This window comes from Tribolium castaneum, unplaced genomic scaffold (assembly GCF_031307605.1).
Source record: "Tribolium castaneum strain GA2 unplaced genomic scaffold, icTriCast1.1 ptg000023l, whole genome shotgun sequence".
Taxonomy (NCBI): domain Eukaryota; kingdom Metazoa; phylum Arthropoda; class Insecta; order Coleoptera; family Tenebrionidae; genus Tribolium; species Tribolium castaneum.
Genome location: NW_026986635.1, coordinates 65,134 through 87,342, shown reverse-complemented (window position 1 = coordinate 87,342; position 22,209 = coordinate 65,134).

Here is a 22,209-nt window from a genome sequence, read left to right as displayed (position 1 = left end):
CAAACGATTCTATGCTTTGAAACCAGTATACTTTCACTGAACAGAGGCAAAACGTCTGATTTCGCCTTTAAAAAACGATTTATGTCACAGTTTGGATTAAAACCAATGATTTTCGTTTATTCATTGTTACAAACAAGAAACCTTACATCAAAGAAACTGAAAACCTCTTATTCAGGCCCAGAAAATCAAATTACGTTTCAGTCTGGACACAAATTGCTTATTTTAGACGATTCTTTCTTTTGAACACGAAAACTTACATTAAAAAGATTAAAAACGTCTTATTCTGGCTCAAAACTGCAAATTATGTATTACTTTGGATAAAAGCAGTTTATCCTGATTACTCCTTTGCTTAGAATAGAGCAAACTTGTATAAAACTTAATGAAAACTTTAAATTTCGTCTCAAAGAAATAATTTACGTTATAGTTTTGACCAGAACTGTTAATTTCAAACGATTTTATGCCCCCAAACGAGAAAACTTTCACTAAACAGATGCCAAACGTCTTAGTTCGTTTTATAAAAACGACATGTTACAGTTTAAACAAAAAAATTATTTTCGTTGTTGTATCAAAATAATTTATTTCGAATGATTCAATGGAGCGAAACGAGTAAACTTTTATAGGACAGATGCAAAATACCATATTACCACATAAATCGTTATTTTAAAGCAAAGTATTAGCTTTTGCACTTGTTCAATTAAAGTTTGCTTACTTCGAAATATGTAGTCGTCCGAAATAATTTTTTTTTGTCAAAACTATAACGTAATTTGTTCTTTTGAGCTTGAATATAGAGTTTTCATTACGTTTTATAGTAGTTTACTCTACTCTAAGCATAGAATCAAACAGAGTAATCCGCTTTTGTTAAAACTGATACATAATTTGCTCTTATTTTCGAGAATAAGACATTTTCAATATGTTTGATAAAATTTTTCTTGTTTATAGCAAGGAATCGTTTAAAATAAGCTGTATTTGCCTAAACTGATACGTAATTCGATATTTGTGCATGGATACGATGTTTTCAGTTTCTTTGACGTGAAATTTCTTGTTGCAAAAGGTAATAATTTGCTTTAAAACAACGCTTTATATTGTAATATGTGGTTTTGCATCTGCCCCATAAAAGTTCATTAGTTTCGAATCATAAAATCGTTTGAAATAAACAGTGCTGGTCAAAACTATAACGTAAATTATTTCTTTGAGACGAAATTTAAAGTTTTTATTAAGTTTTATACAAGTTTACTCTATTCTAAGTAAAGGAGTAATCAGGATAAATTGCTTTTATCTAGAGTAATATATAATTTGCAGTTTTCAGCCAGAATAAGACGTTTTTAATCTTTTTAATGTAAGTTTTTGTATTCAAAACAAAGGATCGTCTAAAGTAAGCAGTTTTTGTTCAGACTGAAACGTAATTCGAATTTCTGTGCCTGAATAAGGGGTTTTCAGTTACTTTGATGTAAGGTTTCATGTTTGTAACAATGAATTAACGAAAATAATTGGTTTTTATCCAAACTGTGGCATGAATCGTTTTTAAAAGGCGAAATAAGATGTTTTTCTTCTGTACAGTGAAAGTTTACTCGTTTCAAAGCATAGAACCGTTTGAAATTAACAGCTCTCGTTAAGACTATAACGCAAATCTTTTGTTTTGTGCTAAAATAAGACGTTTTTAGTCAGTTTGATATAAGTTTTCTTGTTCAAAGCAAAATATTGTCGAAAATCAACCGTTTTTGTCTAAACTGATACAAAATTCGGTGGTTTGTGTCCGAATACAAAGTTTTCAGATTCTTTAATGTTAGGTTTGCTGCTTCTAACAAAGAATCAACGAAAATATTTTGTTTTAATACAAACTGCAATATAAAATGTCTTTATAGGACAAAACATGATGTTTGGCATCTGTTTAATAAAAATTTACTCGTTTGGAAGCATAGAATCATTCCAAATAAGCTATTGTCGTCGAAACTATAATGTAATTAGTATTTTGTGCTAGAATACAGCGTTTTTGTTAGATTTATTAACAATTTTGTCTATTTTAAGCAATAAAACGAATAGGATTAGCTGCCTTTATCCGAAGTGATACATAAATTGCTCTTTTATGCCAGATTAATACGTTTTTAATCTGTTCTATGTAAGTTTTCTTGTTCAAAGCAAAAGATCGTCTAAAATAAGCCGTTTTTGTTTGAACTGATAAACAATTCAGACTGAGACTCAACAAAAATAATTTGTTTTAATCCAAACTGATACTTTTTGACCCTATAAGAGTCCTATAAGAGTCCGAGATACGCCGATCTCGTCAAGTCTATAACGTAATTCGTTTTTTTGTGTCAGAATACGACGTTTTCTGTCTGTTTAATATAAGTATTTAATAATAATAATAATAACAATAATAATAATAATAATAATAATAATAATAATAATAATAGTAATAATAATAATAATATTAATAATAATAATGAAAATAATAATAGTAATAAAAGTAAGCTTAGTTTTCTAAGCAAAAATGAAGCTTATTTTGTGTGTTATATGAGCGTTTTCTCATTTCTATGCAAGAAATCATCTGTGATCTGTGTTTTTAGGCAACAAATTGTCTAAAATTAATATCTCATTTTAAAACTGGTATAAAAACATTTACTATACAAAAGTTATAATCAGTTTTTAATAATAATAAAATTAATAATAATAATAATAATAATAATAATAATAATAATAATAATAATAATAATAATTGTAATAATAATAATAATAATAATAATAATAATAATAATAATAATAATAATAATAATACTTTTAATAAGGAAAAATGGAGCTTATTTTGTGTGTTACATGAGCGTTTTCTCATTTCTATGCAAAAGATCGGGTGTGATCTGTGTTTTTAGGCAATCTAACCCATTTTATAGTTTTTAATATTTAACAAAAATTTGCTTTAAAATAAAATGTTTGAAAAACTGAAATTAAACTAAATTAATTGTGTCTAACACTTTAGTAGAGGAAAAAGGAGGAGACATAAAAGTCACTAAAGTCTTAGAGTTGTCTTTAGTCGTCATATTAATAACAATAACATTTATAATAACAATACTAGTAGTACTAAATTTGCTTATATGCAAGCGCTTACTTAAGGTAACATTTTTTTGTTTTTTGCTTATATCTCGAAAACAGTTACTCCTAACAATTTTTACTTTTTCACCAAAATTAAAGGTGATAAAATTTCCTACAAAATAGTTATTTGCATTTTTCATGTAGAACTAACCATAAGCGAGATATAAGTTTGAAAATAATTAATAATTAAAAAAAAGTGTTTTAACAGAAAATGTCTTGTGATTTAAAATACACTTAATTTATTGGGTCCAATACTTTATTAGAAGAAAAAGGAGGTAACATAAAAGTCACTGAAGTCTTCAGAGTCGTTTTTAAATGCTGCATTTTTGTCTTCCTCTCAAACATTGAAAACTGAATTACATTTTTGTTCAGTAACAGTTACAGTTTTCTTATTGGTTTTTTGCTTATATCTCGAAAACAGTTACTCCGATCAAATTTTATCTTTCTTTCAAAATTAAAGCTGATAAAATTTCCAACAAAATAGTTATTTACATTTTTCTTGTAGGACCAAGAATAAACGAGTTATAGAGTTGGATATAAATAATATTTAACAAAAATTTGCTTTAAAATAAAATGCTTGAAAAACCGGAATTAAACTAAATTAATTGTGTCTAACACTTTAGTAGAGGAAAAAGGAGAAGACATAAAAGTCACTAAATGTTTCAGAGTCGTCTTTAGTCGTCATATTAATAACAATAACATTAATAATAATAATACTAATAGTACTAAATTTGCTTAGATGCAAACGCTTAATTAAGGTAACAGTTTTTTGGTTTCTTGCTTATATCTCGAAAACAGTTACTCCTATCAATTTTTATCTTTTTTTCAAAATTAAAGCTGATAAAATTTCCTACAAAATAGTTATTTGCATTTTTTTGTAGGACCAACCATAAGCGAGTTATAGAGTTGGATATAAATAATCTTTAACAAAAATTTGCTTTAAAATAAAATGTTTGAAAAACCGAAATTAAACTAAACTAAGACTAACACTTTAGTAGAGGTAAAAGGAGAAGACATAAAAGTCACCAAAGTCTTGAGAGTCGTTTTTAGTCGTCATATTAATAACAATAACATTAATAATAATAATACTAATATTACTAAATTTGCTTATATGCAAGCGCTTAATTAAGGTAACAGTTTTTTGGTTTCTTGCTTATATCTCGAAAACAGTTACTCCTATCAATTTTTAAATTTTTACTAAAATTAAAGCAAGCTGATAAAATTTTGTACAAAATAGTAATTTGCATTTTTCATGTAGGACTAACCATAAGCGAGATATAAGTTTGAAAATAATTAATATTTAAAAAAAAAGTGCTTTAACAGAAAATGTCTTGTGATTTAAAATACACTTAATTTAATGGGTCCAATACTTTATTAGAAGAAAAAGGAGGAGGCATAACAGTCACTAAAGTCTTCAGAGTCGATTTTAAATGCTGCATTTTTGTCTTTGTCTCAAACATTGAAAACTGAATTACATTTTTGTTCAGTAACAGTTACAGTTTTCTTATTGGTTTTTTGCTTATATCTTGAAAACAGTTACTCCTATAAAAATAAAAATAAATAAAATGTTTGAAAAACCGAAATTAAACTAAATTAATTAAGACTAACACTTTAGTAGAGGAAAAAAGAGAAGACATAAAAGTCACCAAAGTTTTGAGAGTCGTTTTTAGTCGTCATATTAATAACAATAACATTAATAATAATAATACTAATATTACTAAATTTGCTTATATGCAAGCGGTTAATTAAGGTAACAGTTTCTTGCTTATATCTCAAAATCAGTTACTCCTATCAATTGTTATCTTTTTACTAAAATTAAAGCTGATAAAATTTCCTACAAAATATTTATTTGCATTTTTTATGTAGGACTAACCATAAGCGAGATATAAGTTTGAAAATAATTAATATTTAAAAAAAAGTGCTTTAAAAGAAAATGTCTTGTGATTTAAAATACACTTAATTTATTGGGTCCAATACTTTATTAGAAGAAAAAGGAGGTGACATAAAAGTCACTGAAGTCTTCAGAGTCGTTTTTAAATGCTGCATTTTCGTCTTCGTCTCAAACATTGAAAACTGAATTACATTTTTGTTAAGTAACTGTAACAGTTTTCACTTTGGTTTTTTGCTTATATCTCAAAAACACCAAAATAGTTATTTACATTTTTCTTGTAGGACCAAGCATAAGCAAGTTATAGAGTTGGATATAAATAATATTAAACAAAAATTTGCTTTAAAATAAAATGTTTGAAAAACCGAAATTAAACTAAATTAATTGTGTCTAACACTTTAGTAGAGGAAAAAGGAGGAGACATAAAAGTCACTAAACTCTTCAGAATCGTCTTTAGTCGTCATATTAATAACAATAACATTAATAATAACAATACTATTAGTACTAAATTTGCTTATATGCAAGCGCTTAATTAAGGTAACAGTTTTTTTGTTGTTTGCTTATATCTCGAAAACAGTTACTCCTATCAGTTTTTACCTTTTCACCAAAATTAAAGCTGATAAAATTTCCTTCAAAATCGTTATTTGCATTTTTCATGTAGAACTAACCATAAGCAAGATATAAGTTTGAAAATAATTAATAATTAAAAAAAATGTGCTTTAACAGAAAATGTCTTGTGATTTAAAATACACTTAATTTATTGGGTCCAATACTTAATTAGAAGAAAAAGGAGGTGACAGTAAATGCTACATTTTCGTCTTCGTCTCAAACATTAAATACTGAATTACATTTTTGTTTAGTAACTGTTACAGTTTTCACTTTGGTTTTTTGCTTATATCTCGAAAACAGTTACTCCTATCAATTTTTATCTTTCCTTCAAAATTAAAGCTGATAAAATTTTATACAAAATAGTTTTTTGCATTTTTTTGTAGGACCAACTATAAGCGAGTTATAGAGTTGGATATAAATAATCTTTAACAAAAATTTGATATAAAAATAAAAAAAGATAAAAATTGATAGGAGTAACTGTTTTCGAGATATAAGCAAGAAACCAAAAAACTGTTACCTTAATTAAGCGTTTGCATATAAGCTAATTTAGTACTAATAGTATTATTATTATTAATGTTATTGTTAATAATATGACGACTAAAGACGACTCTGAAACCTTTAGTGACTTTTATGTCTTCTTCTTTTTCCTCTACTAAAGTGTTAGACACAATTAATTTAGTTTAATTTCAGTATTTCAAACATTTTATTTTAAAGCAAATTTTTGTTAAATATTATTTATATCCATCTCTATAACTCGCTTATGCTTGGTCCTACAAGAAAAATGCAAATAACTATTTTGTAGGAAATTTTATCAGCTTTAATTTTAGTAAAAAAATAAAAATTGATAGGAGTAACTGTTTTCGAGATATAAGCAAGAAACCAAAAAACTGTTACCTTAATAAAGCGCTTGCATATAAGCAAATTTAGTACTATTAGTATTATTATTATTAATGTTATTGTTATTAAAATGACGACTAAAAACGACTCTGAAGACTTTGGTGACTTTTATGTCTTCTCCTTTTTCCTATACTAAAGTGTTAGACTCAATTAATTTAGTTTAATTTCGGTTTTTCAAACATTTTATTTTAAAGCAAATTTTTGTTGACGATTATTTATATCCAACTCTATAACTCGCTTATGGTTGGTCTTACAAAAGAAATGCAAACAACTATTTTGTAGGAAATTTTATCAGCTTTAATTTTAGTAAAAAGATAAAAATTTATAGGAGTAACTGTTTTCGAGATATAAGCAAGAAACCAAAACACTGTTATCTTAATTAAGCGTTTGCATATAAGCAAATTTAGTACTATTAGTATTATTATCATTAATGTTATTGTTATTAATATGACGACTAAAGACGACTCTGAAACCTTTAGTGACTTTTATGTCTTTTTCTTTTTCCTCTACTAAAGTGTTAGACACAATTAAATTAGTTTAATTTCAGTTTTTCAAACATTTTATTTTAAAGCAAATTTTTGTTAAATATTATTTATATCCAACTCTATAACTCGCTTATGGTTGGTCCTACAAGAAAAATGCGAATAACGATTTTGTAGGAAATTTTATCAGCTTTAATTTTGAAATAAAGATAAAAATTGATAGGAGTAACAGTTTTCGAGATATAAGCAAAAAACCAATAAGAAAACTGTAACTGTTACTGAACAAAAATGTAATTCAGTTTTCAATGTTTGAGACGAAGACGAAAATGCAGCATTTAAAATCGACTCTGAAGACTTCAGTGACTTTTATGTCACCTCCTTTTTCTTCTAATAAACTATTGGACCCAATAAATTAAGTGTATTTTAAATCCCAAGACATTTTCTGTTAAAACACTTTTTTTTTAAATATTAATTATTTTCAATCATATATCTCGCTTATGGTTAGTCCTACATGAAAAATGCAAATAAGTATTTTGTAGGAAATTATATCAGCTTTAATTTTAGTGAAAAGATAAAAATTGATAGGAGTAACTGTTTTCGAGATATAAGCAAGAAACCAAAAAACTGTTACCTTAATTAAGGGCTTACATATAAGCAAATTTAGTACTATAAACCACTCTGAAGACTTTGGTGACTTTTATGTCACCTCCTTTTTCTTCTAATAAAGTATTGAACCCATTAAATTAAGTGTATTTTAAATCACATGACATTTTCTGTTAAAGCACTTTTTTTTTAAATATTAATTATTTTCAATCATATATCTCGCTTATGGTTAGTCCTACATGAAAAATGCAAATAACTATTTTGTAGGAAATTTTATCAGCTTGAATTTTAGTAAAAAAATAAGAATTGATAGGAGTAACTGTTTTCGAGATATGAGCAAGAAACCAAAACACTGTTACCTTAATTAAGCGTTTGCATATAAGCAAATTTAGTACTATTAGTATTATTATTATTAATGTTATTGTTATTAATATGACGATTAAAGACAACTTTGAAACCTTTAGTGACTTTTATGTCTTCTTCTTTTTCCTCTACTAAAGTGTTAGACACAATTAAATTAGTTTAATTTCAGTTTTTCAAACATTTTATTTTAAAGCAAATTTTTGTTAAATATTATTTATATCCAACTCTATAACTCGCTTATGGTTGGTCCTACAAGAAAAATGCAAATAACTATTTTGTAGGAAATTTTATCAGCTTTAATTTTGAAAAAAAGATAAAAATTGATAGGAGTAACTGTTTTCGAGATATAAGCAAAAAACCAATATGAAAACTGTGACTGTTACTGAACAAAAATGTAATTCGGTTTTCAATGTTTGAGACGAAGACGAAACTGCAGCATTTAAAAACGACTCTGAAGACTTCAGTGACTTTTATGTCACTTCCTTTTTCTTCTAATAAAGTATTGGACCCAATAAATTAAGTGTATTTTAAATCACAAGACATTTTCTGTTAAAGCACTTTTTTTTTAAATATTAATTATTTTCAATCATATATCTCGCTTATGGTTAGTCCTACATAAAAAATGCAAATAACTATTTTGTAGGAAATTTTATCAGCTTGAATTTTAGTAAAAAGATAAAAATTGATAGGAGTAACTGTTTTCGAGATATAAGCAAGAAACCAAAACACTGTTACCTTAATTAAGCGTTTGCATATAAGCAAATTTAGTACTATTAGTATTATTGTTATTAATGTTATTGTTATTAATATGACAACTAAAGACAACTCTGAAACCTTTAGTGACTTTTATGTCTTTTCCGTTTTTCTCTACTAAAGTGTTAGACACAGTTAAATTAGTTTAATTTCCGTTTTTCAAACATTTTATTTTAAAGCAAATTTTTGTTAAATATTATTTATATCCAACTCTATAACTCGCTTATGGTTGGTCCTACAAGAAAAATGCAAATAACTATTTTGTAGAATATTTTATCAGCTTTAATTTTGAAAAAAAGACAAAAATTCATAGGAGTAACTGTTTTCGAGATATAAGCAAGAAACCAAAAAACTGTTACCTTAATAAAGCGCTTGCATATAAGCAGATTTAGTACTATTAGTATTATTATTATTAATGTTATTGTTATTAATATGACGACTAAAAACGATTCTGAAGACTTTGGTGACTTTTATGTCTTTTTCTTTTTTCTCTACTAAAGTGTTAGACACAATTAATTTAGTTTAATTTCAGTATTTCAAACATTTTATTTTTAAGCAAGTTTTTGTTAAATATTATTTATATCCAACTTTATAACTCGCTTATGGTTGGTCTTACAAAAAAAATGCAAATAACTATTTTGTAGGAAATGTTATCAGCTTTAATTTTGAAAGAAAGATAAAAATTGATAGGAGTAACTGTTTTCGAGATATAAGCAAAAAACCAAAGTAAAAACTGTTACCGTTTCAGAACAAAATTTAGTACTATTAGTATTATTATTATTAATGTTATTGTTATTAATATGACAACTAAAGACAACTCTAAAACCTTTAGTGACTTTTATGTCTTCTCCTTTTTCCTATACTAAAGTGTTAGACTCAATTAATTTAGTTTAATTTCGGTTTTTCAAACATTTTATTTTAAAGCAAATTTTTGTTGAAGATTATTTATATCCAACTCTATAACTCGCTTATGGTTGGTCTTACAAAAAAAATGTAAATAACTATTTTGTAGGAAATTTTATCAGCTTTAATTTTAGTAAAAAGATAAAAATTGATAGGAGTAACTGTTTTCGAGATATAAGCAAGAAACCAAAACACTGTTACCTTAATTAAGCGTTTGCATATAAGCAAATTTAGTACTATTAGTATTATTATTATTAATGTTGTTGTTATTAATATGACGACTAAAAACGACTCTGAAACCTTTAGTGACTTTTATGTCTTTTTCTTTTTCCTCTACTAAAGTGTTAGACACAATTAAATTAGTTTAATTTCAGTATTTCAAACATTTTATTTTAAAGCAAATTTTTGTTAAATATTATTTATATCCATCTCTATAACTCGCTTATGGTTGGTCCTACAAGAAAAATGCAAATAACTATTTTGTAGGAAATTTTATCAGCTTTAATTTTAGTAAAAAGATAAAAATTGATAGGAGTAACTGTTTTCGAGAAATAAGCAAGAAAAAAAGTCACTAAAGGTTTCAAAGTTGTCTTTAATCGTCATATTAATAACAATAACATTAATAATAATAATACTAATAGTACTAAATTTGCTTATATGCAAACGCTTAATTAAGGTAACAGTGGTTTGGTTTCTTGCTCATATCTCGAAAACAGTTACTCCTATCAATTTTTATCTTTTTACTAAAATTCAAGCTGATAAAATTTCCTACAAAATAGTTATTTGCATTTTTTATGTAGGACTAACCATAAGCGAGATATAAGATTGAAAATAATTAATATTTAAAAAAGAAGTGCTTTAACAGAAAATGTCTTGTGATTTAAAATACACTAAATTTATTAGGTCCAATACTTTATTAGAAAAAAAAGGGAGTGACATATAAGTCACTGAAGTCTTCAGAGTCGATTTTAAATGCTGCATTTTCGTCTTCGTCTCAAACATTGAATACTGAATTACATTTTTGTTCTGAAACGGTAACAGTTTTTACTTTGGTTTTTTGCTTATATCTCGAAAACAGTTACTCCTATCAATTTTTATCTTTCTTTCAAAATTAAAGCTGATAACATTTCCTACAAAATAGTTATTTGCATTTTTCTTGTAGGACCAACCATAAGCGAGTTATAAAGTTGGATATAAATAATATTTAACAAAAACTTGCTTAAAAATAAAATGTTTGAAATACTGAAATTAAACTAAATTAATTGTGTCTAACACTTTAGTAGAGAAAAAAGAAAAAGACATAAAAGTCACCAAAGTCTTCAAAATCGTTTTTAGTCGTCATATTAATAACAATAACATTAATAATAATAATACTAATAGTACTAAATCTGCTTATATGCAAGCGCTTTATTAAGGTAACAGTTTTTTGGTTTCTTGCTTATATCTCGAAAACAGTTACTCCTATACATTTTTGTCTTTCTTGTCTTCTTCTTTTTCCTCTACTAAAGTGTTAGACACAATTAAATTAGTTTAATTTCAGTTTTTCAAACATTTTATTTTAAAGCAAATTTTTGTTAAATATTATTTATATCCAACTCTATAACTCGCTTATGGTTGGTCCTACAAGAAAAATGCAAATAACTATTTTGTAGGAAATTTTATCAGCTTTAATTTTGAAAAATAGATAAAAATTGATAGGAGTAACTGTTTTCGAGATATAAGCAAAAAACCAGTAAGAAAACTGTGACTGTTACTGAACAAAAATGTAATTCGGTTTTCAATGTTTGAGACGAAGACGAAACTGCAGCATTTAAAAACCACTCTGAAGACTTCAGTGACTTTTATGTCACTTCCTTTTTCTTCTAATAAAGTATTGGACCCAATAAATTAAGTGTATTTTAAATCACAAGACATTTTCTGTTAAAGCACTTTTTTTTTAAATATTAATTATTTTCAATCATATATCTCGCTTATGGTTAGTCCTACATGAAAAATGCAAAAACTATTTTGTAGGAAATTTTATCAGCTTGAATTTTAGTAAAAAGATAAAAATTGATAGGAGTAACTGTTTTCGAGATATAAGCAAGAAACCAAAACACTGTTACCTTAATTAAGCGTTTGCATATAAGCAAATTTAGTACTATTAGTATTATTATTATTATTAATGTTATTGTTATTAATATGACAACTAAAGACAACTCTGAAACCTTTAGTGACTTTTATGTCTTTTCCTTTTTTCTCTACTAAAGTGTTAGACACAGTTAAATTAGTTTAATTTCAGTTTTTCAAACATATTATTTTAAAGCAAATTTTTGGTAAATATTATTTATATCCAACTCTATACTCGCTTATGGTTGGTCCAACAAGAAAAATGCAAATAACTATTTTGTAGAATATTTTATCAGCTTTAATTTTGAAAGAAAGACAAAAATTCATAGAAGTAACTGTTTTCGAGATATAAGCAAGAAACCAAAAAACTGTTACCTTAATAAAGCGCTTGCATATAAGCAGATTTAGTACTATTAGTATTATTATCATTAATGTTATTGTTATTAATATGACGACTAAAAACGATTTTGAAGACTTTGGTGACTTTTATGTCTTTTTCTTTTTTCTCTACTAAAGTGTTAGACACAATTAATTTAGTTTAATTTCAGTATTTCAAACATTTTATTTTTAAGCAAGTTTTTGTTAAATATTATTTATATCCAACTTTATAACTCGCTTATGATTGGTCCTACAAGAAAAATGCAAATAACTATTTTGTAGGAAATGTTATCAGCTTTAATTTTGAAAGAAAGATAAAAATTGATTGGAGTAACTGTTTTCGAGATATAAGCAAAAAACCAAAGTAAAAACTGTTACCGTTTCAGAACAAAAATGTAATTCAGTTTTCAATGTTTGAGACGAAGACGAAAATGCAGCATTTAAAATCGACTCTGAAGACTTCAGTGACTTATATGTCACCCCCTTTTTTTTTAATAAAGTATTGGACCTAATAAATTAAGTGTATTTTAAATCACAAGACATTTTCTGTTAAAGCACTTCTTTTTTAAATATTAATTATTTTCAATCTTATATCTCGCTTATGGTTAGTCCTACATAAAAAATGCAAATAACTATTTTGTAGGAAATTTTATCAGCTTGAATTTTAGTAAAAAAATAAGAATTGATAGGAGTAACTGTTTTCGAGATATGAGCAAGAAACCAAAACACTGTTACCTTAATTAAGCGTTTGCATATAAGCAAATTTAGTACTATTAGTATTATTATTATTAATGTTATTGTTATTAATATGACGATTAAAGACAACTTTGAAACCTTTAGTGACTTTTATGTCTTCTTCTTTTTCCTCTACTAAAGTGTTAGACACAATTAAATTAGTTTAATTTCAGTTTTTCAAACATTTTATTTTAAAGCAAATTTTTATTAAATATTATTTATATCCAACTCTATAACTCGCTTATGGTTGGTCCTACAAGAAAAATGCAAATAACTATTTTGTAGGAAATTTTATCAGCTTTAATTTTGAAAAAAAGATAAAAATTGATAGGAGTAACTGTTTTCGAGATATAAGCAAAAAACCAATATGAAAACTGTGACTGTTACTGAACAAAAATGTAATTCGGTTTTCAATGTTTGAGACGAAGACGAAACTGCAGCATTTAAAAACGACTCTGAAGACTTCAGTGACTTTTATGTCACTTCCTTTTTCTTCTAATAAGGTATTGGACCCAATAAATTAAGTGTATTTTAAATCACAAGACATTTTCTGTTAAAGCACTTTTTTTTTAAATATTAATTATTTTCAATCATATATCTCGCTTATGGTTAGTCCTACATGAAAAATGCAAATAACTATTTTGTAGGAAATTTTATCAGCTTGAATTTTAGTAAAAAGATAAAAATTGATAGGAGTAACTGTTTTCGAGATATAAGCAAGAAACCAAAACACTGTTACCTTAATTAAGCGTTTGCATATAAGCAAATTTAGTACTATTAGTATTATTATTATTAATGTTATTGTTATTAATATGACAACTAAAGACAACTCTGAAACCTTTAGTGACTTTTATGTTTTTTCCTTTTTTCTCTACTAAAGTGTTAGACACAGTTAAATTAGTTTAATTTCCGTTTTTCAAACATTTTATTTTAAAGCAAATTTTTGTTAAATATTATTTATATCCAACTCTATAACTCGCTTATGGTTGGTCCTACAAGAAAAATGCAAATAACTATTTTGTAGAATATTTTATCAGCTTTAATTTTGAAAGAAAGACAAAAATTCATAGGAGTAACTGTTTTCGAGATATAAGCAAGAAACCAAAAAACTGTTACCTTAATAAAGCGCTTGCATATAAGCAGATTTAGTACTATTAGTATTATTATTATTAATGATGATCTCTTGCATAGAAATGAGAAAACGCTCATATAACACACAAAATAAGCATCATTTTTGCTTAGAAAAACTAAGCTTTAATTTAGAAAGAAATTCATTATTATAAGCATTATTATTATTATTATTATTATTATTATTTCTTTTATTACTATTATTATTATTATTATTATTATTATTATTATTACTATTACTATTATTATTATTATTATTATTATTATTATTATTATTATTATTAACTTTTGTATAGTAAATGTTTTTATACCAGTTTTAAAATGAGTTATTAATTTTAGACAATTTCTTGCCTAAAAATACAGATCACAGATGATTTCTTGCATAGAAATGAGAAAGCGCTCATATAACACACAAAATAAGCTTCATTTTTGCTTAGAAAACTAAGCTTACTTTTATTTCTATTATTATTATTATTATTATTATTATTATTATTATTATTATTATTATTATTATTATTATTATTATTATTATTATTATTATTGTTATTATTATTATTATTATTATTATTATTATTGTTATTATTATTATTATTATTAAAAACTTATATTAAACAGACAGAAAACGTCGTATTCTGACACAAAAAAACGAATTACGTTATAGACTTGACGAGAACGGCGTATCTCGGACTCTTATAGGACTCTTATAGGGTCAAAAATTATCAGTTTGGATTAAAACAAATTATTTTTGTTGACTCTCAGTCTGAATTGTTCATCAGTTCAAACAAAAACGGCTTACTTTAGACGATCTTTTGCTTTGAACAAGAAAACTTACATCGAACAGACTAAAAACGTATTAATCTGGCATAAAAGAGCAATTTATGTATCACTTTGGATAAAGGCAGCTAATCCTATTCGTTTCATTGCTTAAAATAGACAAAATTGTTAATAAATCTAACAAAAACGCTGTATTCTAGCACAAAATACTAATTACATTATAGTTTCGACGAGAATAGCTTATTTGGAATGATTCTATGCTTCCAAACGAGTAAATTTTTAATAAACAGATGCCAAACATCATGTTTTGTCCTATAAAGACATTTTATATTGCAGTTTGTATTAAAACAAAATATTTTCGTTGATTCTTTGTTAGAAGCAGCAAACCTAACATTAAAGAATCTGAAAACTTTGTATTCGGACACAAACCACCGAATTTTGTTTCAGTTTAGACAAAAACGGTTGATTTTCGACAATATTTTGCTTTGAACAAGAAAGCTTATATCAAACTGACTAAAAACGTCTTATTTTAGCACAAAACAAAAGATTTGCGTTATAGTCTTAAAGCTGATTCATGCCACAGTTTGGATAAAAACCAATTATTTTTGTTAATTCATTGGTACAAACAAGAAACCTTACATCAAAGAAACTGAAAACCCCTTATTTAGGCACAGAAATTCGAATTACTTTTCAGTCTGGACAAAAACTGCTTATTTTAGACGATCCTTTGTTTTGAACACGAAAACTTACATTAAAAAGATTAAAAACGTCTTATTCTGGCTGAAAACTGCAAATTATATATTACTCTAGATAAAAGCAATTTATCCTGATTACTCCTTTACTTAGAATAGAGTAAACTTGTATAAAACTTAATGAAAACTTTAAATTTCGTCTCAAAGAAATAATTTACGTTATAGTTTTGACCAGCACTGTTTATTTCAAACGAAATTATGATTCGAAACTAATGAACTTTTATGGGGCAGATGCAAAACCACATATTACCATATAAAGCGTTGTTTTAAAGCAAAGTATTACCTTTTGCAACAAGAAATTTCACGTCAAAGAAACTGAAAACTTCGTATCCATACATAAATATCTAATTACGTATCAGTTTAGGCAAATACAGCTTATTTTAAACGATTCCTTGCTATAAACAAGAAAAATTTTATCAAGCATATTGAAAACGTCTTATTCTCGAAAATAAGAGCAAATTATGTATCAGTTTTAACAAAAGCGGATTACTCCGTTTGATTCTATGCTTAGAGTAGAGTAAACTACTATAAAACGTAATGAAAACTCTATATTCAAGCTCAAAAGAACAAATTACGTTATAGTTTTGACAAAAAAAAATATTTCGGACGATTACATACTTCGAAGTAAGCAAACTTTAATTGAACATGTGCAAAAGCTAATACTTTGCTTTAAAATAATGATTTATGTGGTAATATGGTATTTTGCATCTGTCCTATAAAAGTTTACCCGTTTCGCTCCATTGAATCATTAGAAATAAATTATTTTGACACAACAACAACACAAATAATTTGTTTTTGTTTAAACTGTAACATAAGTCGCTTTTATAAAACGAACTAAGACGTTTGGCATCTGTTTAGTGAAAGTTTTCTTGTTTGGGGGCATAAAATCGTTTGAAATTAACAGTTTTGGTCAAAACTATTACGTAAATTATTTCTTTGTATCACTTTAAAGATTTGCGTAATAGTCTTGATGAGAACTGTTAATTTCAAACGATTCTATGCTTTGAAACCAGTATACTTTCACTGAACAGAGGCAAAACGTCTGATTTCGCCTTTAAAAAACGATTTATGTCACAGTTTGGATTAAAACCAATGATTTTCGTTTATTCATTGTTACAAACAAAAAACCTTACATCAAAGAAACTGAAAACCTCTTATTCAGGCCCAGAAAATCAAATTACGTTTCAGTCTGGACACAAATTGCTTATTTTAGACGATTCTTTCTTTTGAACACGAAAACTTACATTAAAAAGATTAAAAACGTCTTATTCTGGCTCAAAACTGCAAATTATGTATTACTTTGGATAAAAGCAGTTTATCCTGATTACTCCTTTGCTTAGAATAGAGCAAACTTGTATAAAACTTAATGAAAACTTTAAATTTCGTCTCAAAGAAATAATTTACGTTATAGTTTTGACCAGAACTGTTAATTTCAAACGATTTTATGCCCCCAAACGAGAAAACTTTCACTAAACAGATGCCAAACGTCTTAGTTCGTTTTATAAAAACGACATGTTACAGTTTAAACAAAAAAATTATTTTCGTTGTTGTGTCAAAATAATTTATTTCGAATGATTCAATGGAGCGAAACGAGTAAACTTTTATAGGACAGATGCAAAATACCATATTACCACATAAATCGTTATTTTAAAGCAAAGTATTAGCTTTTGCACTTGTTCAATTAAAGTTTGCTTACTTCGAAATATGTAGTCGTCCGAAATAATTTTTTTTTTGTCAAAACTATAACGTAATTTGTTCTTTTGAGCTTGAATATAGAGTTTTCATTACGTTTTATAGTAGTTTACTCTACTCTAAGCATAGAATCAAACAAAGTAATCCGCTTTTGTTAAAACTGATACATAATTTGCTCTTATTTTCGAGAATATGACATTTTCAATATGTTTGATAAAATTTTTCTTGTTTATAGCAAGGAATCGTTTAAAATAAGCTGTATTTGCCTAAACTGATACGTAATTCGATATTTGTGCATGGATACGATGTTTTCAGTTTCTTTGACGTGAAATTTCTTGTTGCAAAAGGTAATAATTTGCTTTAAAACAACGCTTTATATTGTAATATGTGGTTTTGCATCTGCCCCATAAAAGTTCATTAGTTTCGAATCATAAAATCGTTTGAAATAAACAGTGCTGGTCAAAACTATAACGTAAATTATTTCTTTGAGACGAAATTTAAAGTTTTTATTAAGTTTTATACAAGTTTACTCTATTCTAAGTAAAGGAGTAATCAGGATAAATTGCTTTTATCTAGAGTAATATATAATTTGCAGTTTTCAGCCAGAATAAGACGTTTTTAATCTTTTTAATGTAAGTTTTTGTATTCAAAACAAAGGATCGTCTAAAGTAAGCAGTTTTTGTCCAGACTGAAACGTAATTCGAATTTCGGTGCCTGAATAAGGGGTTTTCAGTTACTTTGATGTAAGGTTTCATGTTTGTAACAATGAATTAACGAAAATAATTGGTTTTTATCCAAACTGTGGCATGAATCGTTTTTAAAAGGCGAAATAAGATGTTTTTCCTCTGTACAGTGAAAGTTTACTCGTTTCAAAGCATAGAACCGTTTGAAATTAACAGCTCTCGTTAAGACTATAACGCAAATCTTTTGTTTTGTGCTAAAATAAGACGTTTTTAGTCAGTTTGATATAAGTTTTCTTGTTCAAAGCAAAATATTGTCGAAAATCAACCGTTTTTGTCTAAACTGATACAAAATTCGGTGGTTTGTGTCCGAATACAAAGTTTTCAGATTCTTTAATGTTAGGTTTGCTGCTTCTAACAAAGAATCAACGAAAATATTTTGTTTTAATACAAACTGCAATATAAAATGTCTTTATAGGACAAAACATGATGTTTGGCATCTGTTTAATAAAAATTTACTCGTTTGGATGCATAGAATCATTCCAAATAAGCTATTCTCGTCGAAACTATAATGTAATTAGTATTTTGTGCTAGAATACAGCGTTTTTGTTAGATTTATTAACAACTTTGTCTATTTTAAGCAATAAAACGAATAGGATTAGCTACCTTTATCCGAAGTGATACATAAATTGCTCTTTTATGCCAGATTAATACGTTTTTAATCTGTTCGATGTAAGTTTTCTTGTTCAAAGCAAAAGATCGTCTAAAATAAGCCGTTTTTGTTTGAACTGATAAACAATTCAGACTGAGACTCAACAAAAATAATTTGTTTTAATCCAAACTGATACTTTTTGACCCTATAAGAGTCCTATAAGAGTCCGAGATACGCCGATCTCGTCAAGTCTATAACGTAATTCGTTTTTTTGTGTCAGAATACGACGTTTTCTGTCTGTTTAATATAAGTTTTTAATAATAATAATAATAACAATAATAATAATAATAATAATAATAATAATAATAATAGTAATAATAATAATAATATTAATAATAATAATAATGAAAATAATAGTAGTAATAAAAGTAGGCTTAGTTTTCTAAGCAAAAATGAAGCTTATTTTGTGTGTTATATGAGCGTTTTCTCATTTCTATGCAAGAAATCATCTGTGATCTGTGTTTTTAGGCAACAAATTGTCTAAAATTAATAACTCATTTTAAAACTGGTATAAAAACATTTACTATACAAAAGTTATAATCAGTTTTTAATAATAATAAAATTAATAATAATAATAATAATAATAATAATAATAAAAATAATAGTAATAATAATAATAATAATAATAATAATAATAATAATAATAATAATAATAATAATAAAAGTAATAGTAACATAAGTAATAATAATAATAATACTTTTAATAAGGAAAAATGGAGCTTATTTTGTGTGTTACATGAGCGTTTTCTCATTTCTATGCAAAAGATCATGTGTGATCTGTGTTTTTAGGCAATCTAACCCATTTTATAGTTTTTAATATTTAACAAAAATTTGCTTTAAAATAAAATGTTTGAAAAACCGAAATTAAACTAAATTAATTGTGTCTAACACTTTAGTAGAGGAAAAAGGAGGAGACATAAAAGTCACTAAACTCTTCAGAATCGTCTTTAACTGAATTACATTTTTGTTCTGAAACGGTAACAGTTTTTACTTTGGTTTTTTGCTTATATCTCGAAAACTGTTACTCCTATCAATTTTTATCTTTCTTTCAAAATTAAAGCTGATAGCATTTCCTACAAAATAGTTATTTGCATTTTTCTTGTAGGACCAACCATAAGCGAGTTATAAAGTTGGATATAAATAATATTTAACAAAAACTTGCTTAAAAATAAAATGTTTGAAATACTGAAATTAAACTAAATTAATTGTGTCTAACACTTTAGTAGAGAAAAAAGAAAAAGACATAAAAGTCACCAAAGTCTTCAGAATCGTTTTTAGTCGTCATATTAATAACAATAACATTAATAATAATAATACTAATAGTACTAAATCTGCTTATATGCAAGCGCTTTATTAAGGTAACAGTTTTTTGGTTTCTTGCTTATATCTCGAAAACAGTTACTCCTATGAATTTTTGTCTTTCTTTCAAAATTAAAGCTGATAAAATATTCTACAAAATAGTTATTTGCATTTTTCTTGTAGGACCAACCATAAGCGAGTTATAGAGTTGGATATAAATAATATTTAACAAAAATTTGCTTTAAAATAAAATGTTTGAAAAACTGAAATTAAACTAATTTAACTGTGTCTAACACTTTAGTAGAGAAAAAAGGAAAAGACATAAAAGTCACTAAAGGTTTCAGAGTTGTCTTTAGTTGTCATATTAATAACAATAACATTAATAATAATAATACTAATAGTACTAAATTTGCTTATATGCAAACGCTTAATTAAGGTAACAGTGTTTTGGTTTCTTGCTTATATCTCGAAAACAGTTACTCCTATCAATTTTTATCTTTTTACTAAAATTCAAGCTGATAAAATTTCCTACAAAATAGTTATTTGCATTTTTCATGTAGGACTAACCATAAGCGAGATATATGATTGAAAATAATTAATATTTAAAAAAAAAGTGCTTTAACAGAAAATGTCTTGTGATTTAAAATACACTTAATTTATTGGGTCCAATACTTTATTAGAAAAAAAAGGAAGTGACATAAAAGTCACTGAAATCTTCAGAGTCGTTTTTAAATGCTGCAGTTTCGTCTTCGTCTCAAACATTGAAAACCGAATTACATTTTTGTTCAGTAACAGTCACAGTTTTCATATTGGTTTTTTGCTTATATCTCGAAAACAGTTACTCCTATCAATTTTTATCTTTTTTTCAAAATTAAAGCTGATAAAATTTCTTACAAAATAGTTATTTGCATTTTTCTTGTAGGACCAACCATAAGCGAGTTATAGAGTTGGATATAAATAATATTTAACAAAAATTTGCTTTAAAATAAAATGTTTGAAAAACTGAAATTAAACTAATTTAATTGTGTCTAACACTTTAGTAGAGGAAAAAGAAGAAGACATAAAAGTCACTAAAGGTTTCAAAGTTGTCTTTAATCGTAATATTAATAACAATAACATTAATAATAATAATACTAATAGTACTAAATTTGCTTATATGCAAACGCTTAATTAAGGTAACAGTGTTTTGGTTTCTTGCTTATATCTCGAAAACAGTTACTTCTATCAATTTTTATCTTTTTACTAAAATTAAAGCTGATAAAATTTCCTACAAAATAGTTAATTGCATTTTTAATGTAGGACTAACCATAAGCGAGATATAAGTTTGAAAATAATTAAAATTTAAAAAAAAGTGCTTCAACAGAAAATGTCTTGTGATTTAAAATACACTTAATTTATTGGGTCCAATACTTTATTAGAAGAAAAAAAAGGTGACAGAAAGGTCACTGAAGTCTTTAGAGTCGTTTGTAAATGCTGCATTTTCGTCTTCGTCTCAAACATTGAAAACTGAATTACATTTTTGTTCAGTAACTGTTACAGTTTTCTTATTGGTTTTTTGCTTATATCTCGAAAACAGTTACTCCTATCAATTTTTATCTTTTTTTTAAAATTAAAGCTGATAAAGCTTCCTACAAAATAGTTGATTGCATTTTTCTTGTAGGACCAACCATAAGCGAGTTATAGAGTTGGATATAAATAATATTTAACAAAAATTTGCTTTAAATAAAATGTTTGAAAAACCGAAATTAAACTAAATTAATTGAGTCTAACACTTTAGTAGAGAAAAAAGAAAAAGACATAAAAGTCACCAACGTCTTCAGAATCGTTTTTAGTCGTCATATTAATAACAATAACGTTAATAATAATAATACTAATAGTACTAAATCTGCTTATATGCAATCGCTTTATTAAGGTAACAGTTTTTTGGTTTCTTGCTTATATCTCGAAAACAGTTACTCCTATCAATTTTTATCTTTTTTTCAAAATTAAAGCTGATAAAATTTCCTACAAAATAGTTATTTGCATTTTTCTTGTAGGACCAACCATAAGCGAGTTATAGAGTTGGATATAAATAATATTTAACAAAAATTTGCTTTAAAATAAAATGTTTGAAAAACCGAAATTAAACTAAATTAATTGTGTCTAACACTTTAGTAGAGGAAAAAGGAGGAGACATAAAAGTCACTAAACTCTTCAGAATCGTCTTTAACTGAATTACATTTTTGTTCTGAAACGGTAACAGTTTTTACTTTGGTTTTTTGCTTATATCTCGAAAACTGTTACTCCTATCAATTTTTATCTTTCTTTCAAAATTAAAGCTGATAACATTTCCTACAAAATAGTTATTTGCATTTTTCTTGTAGGACCA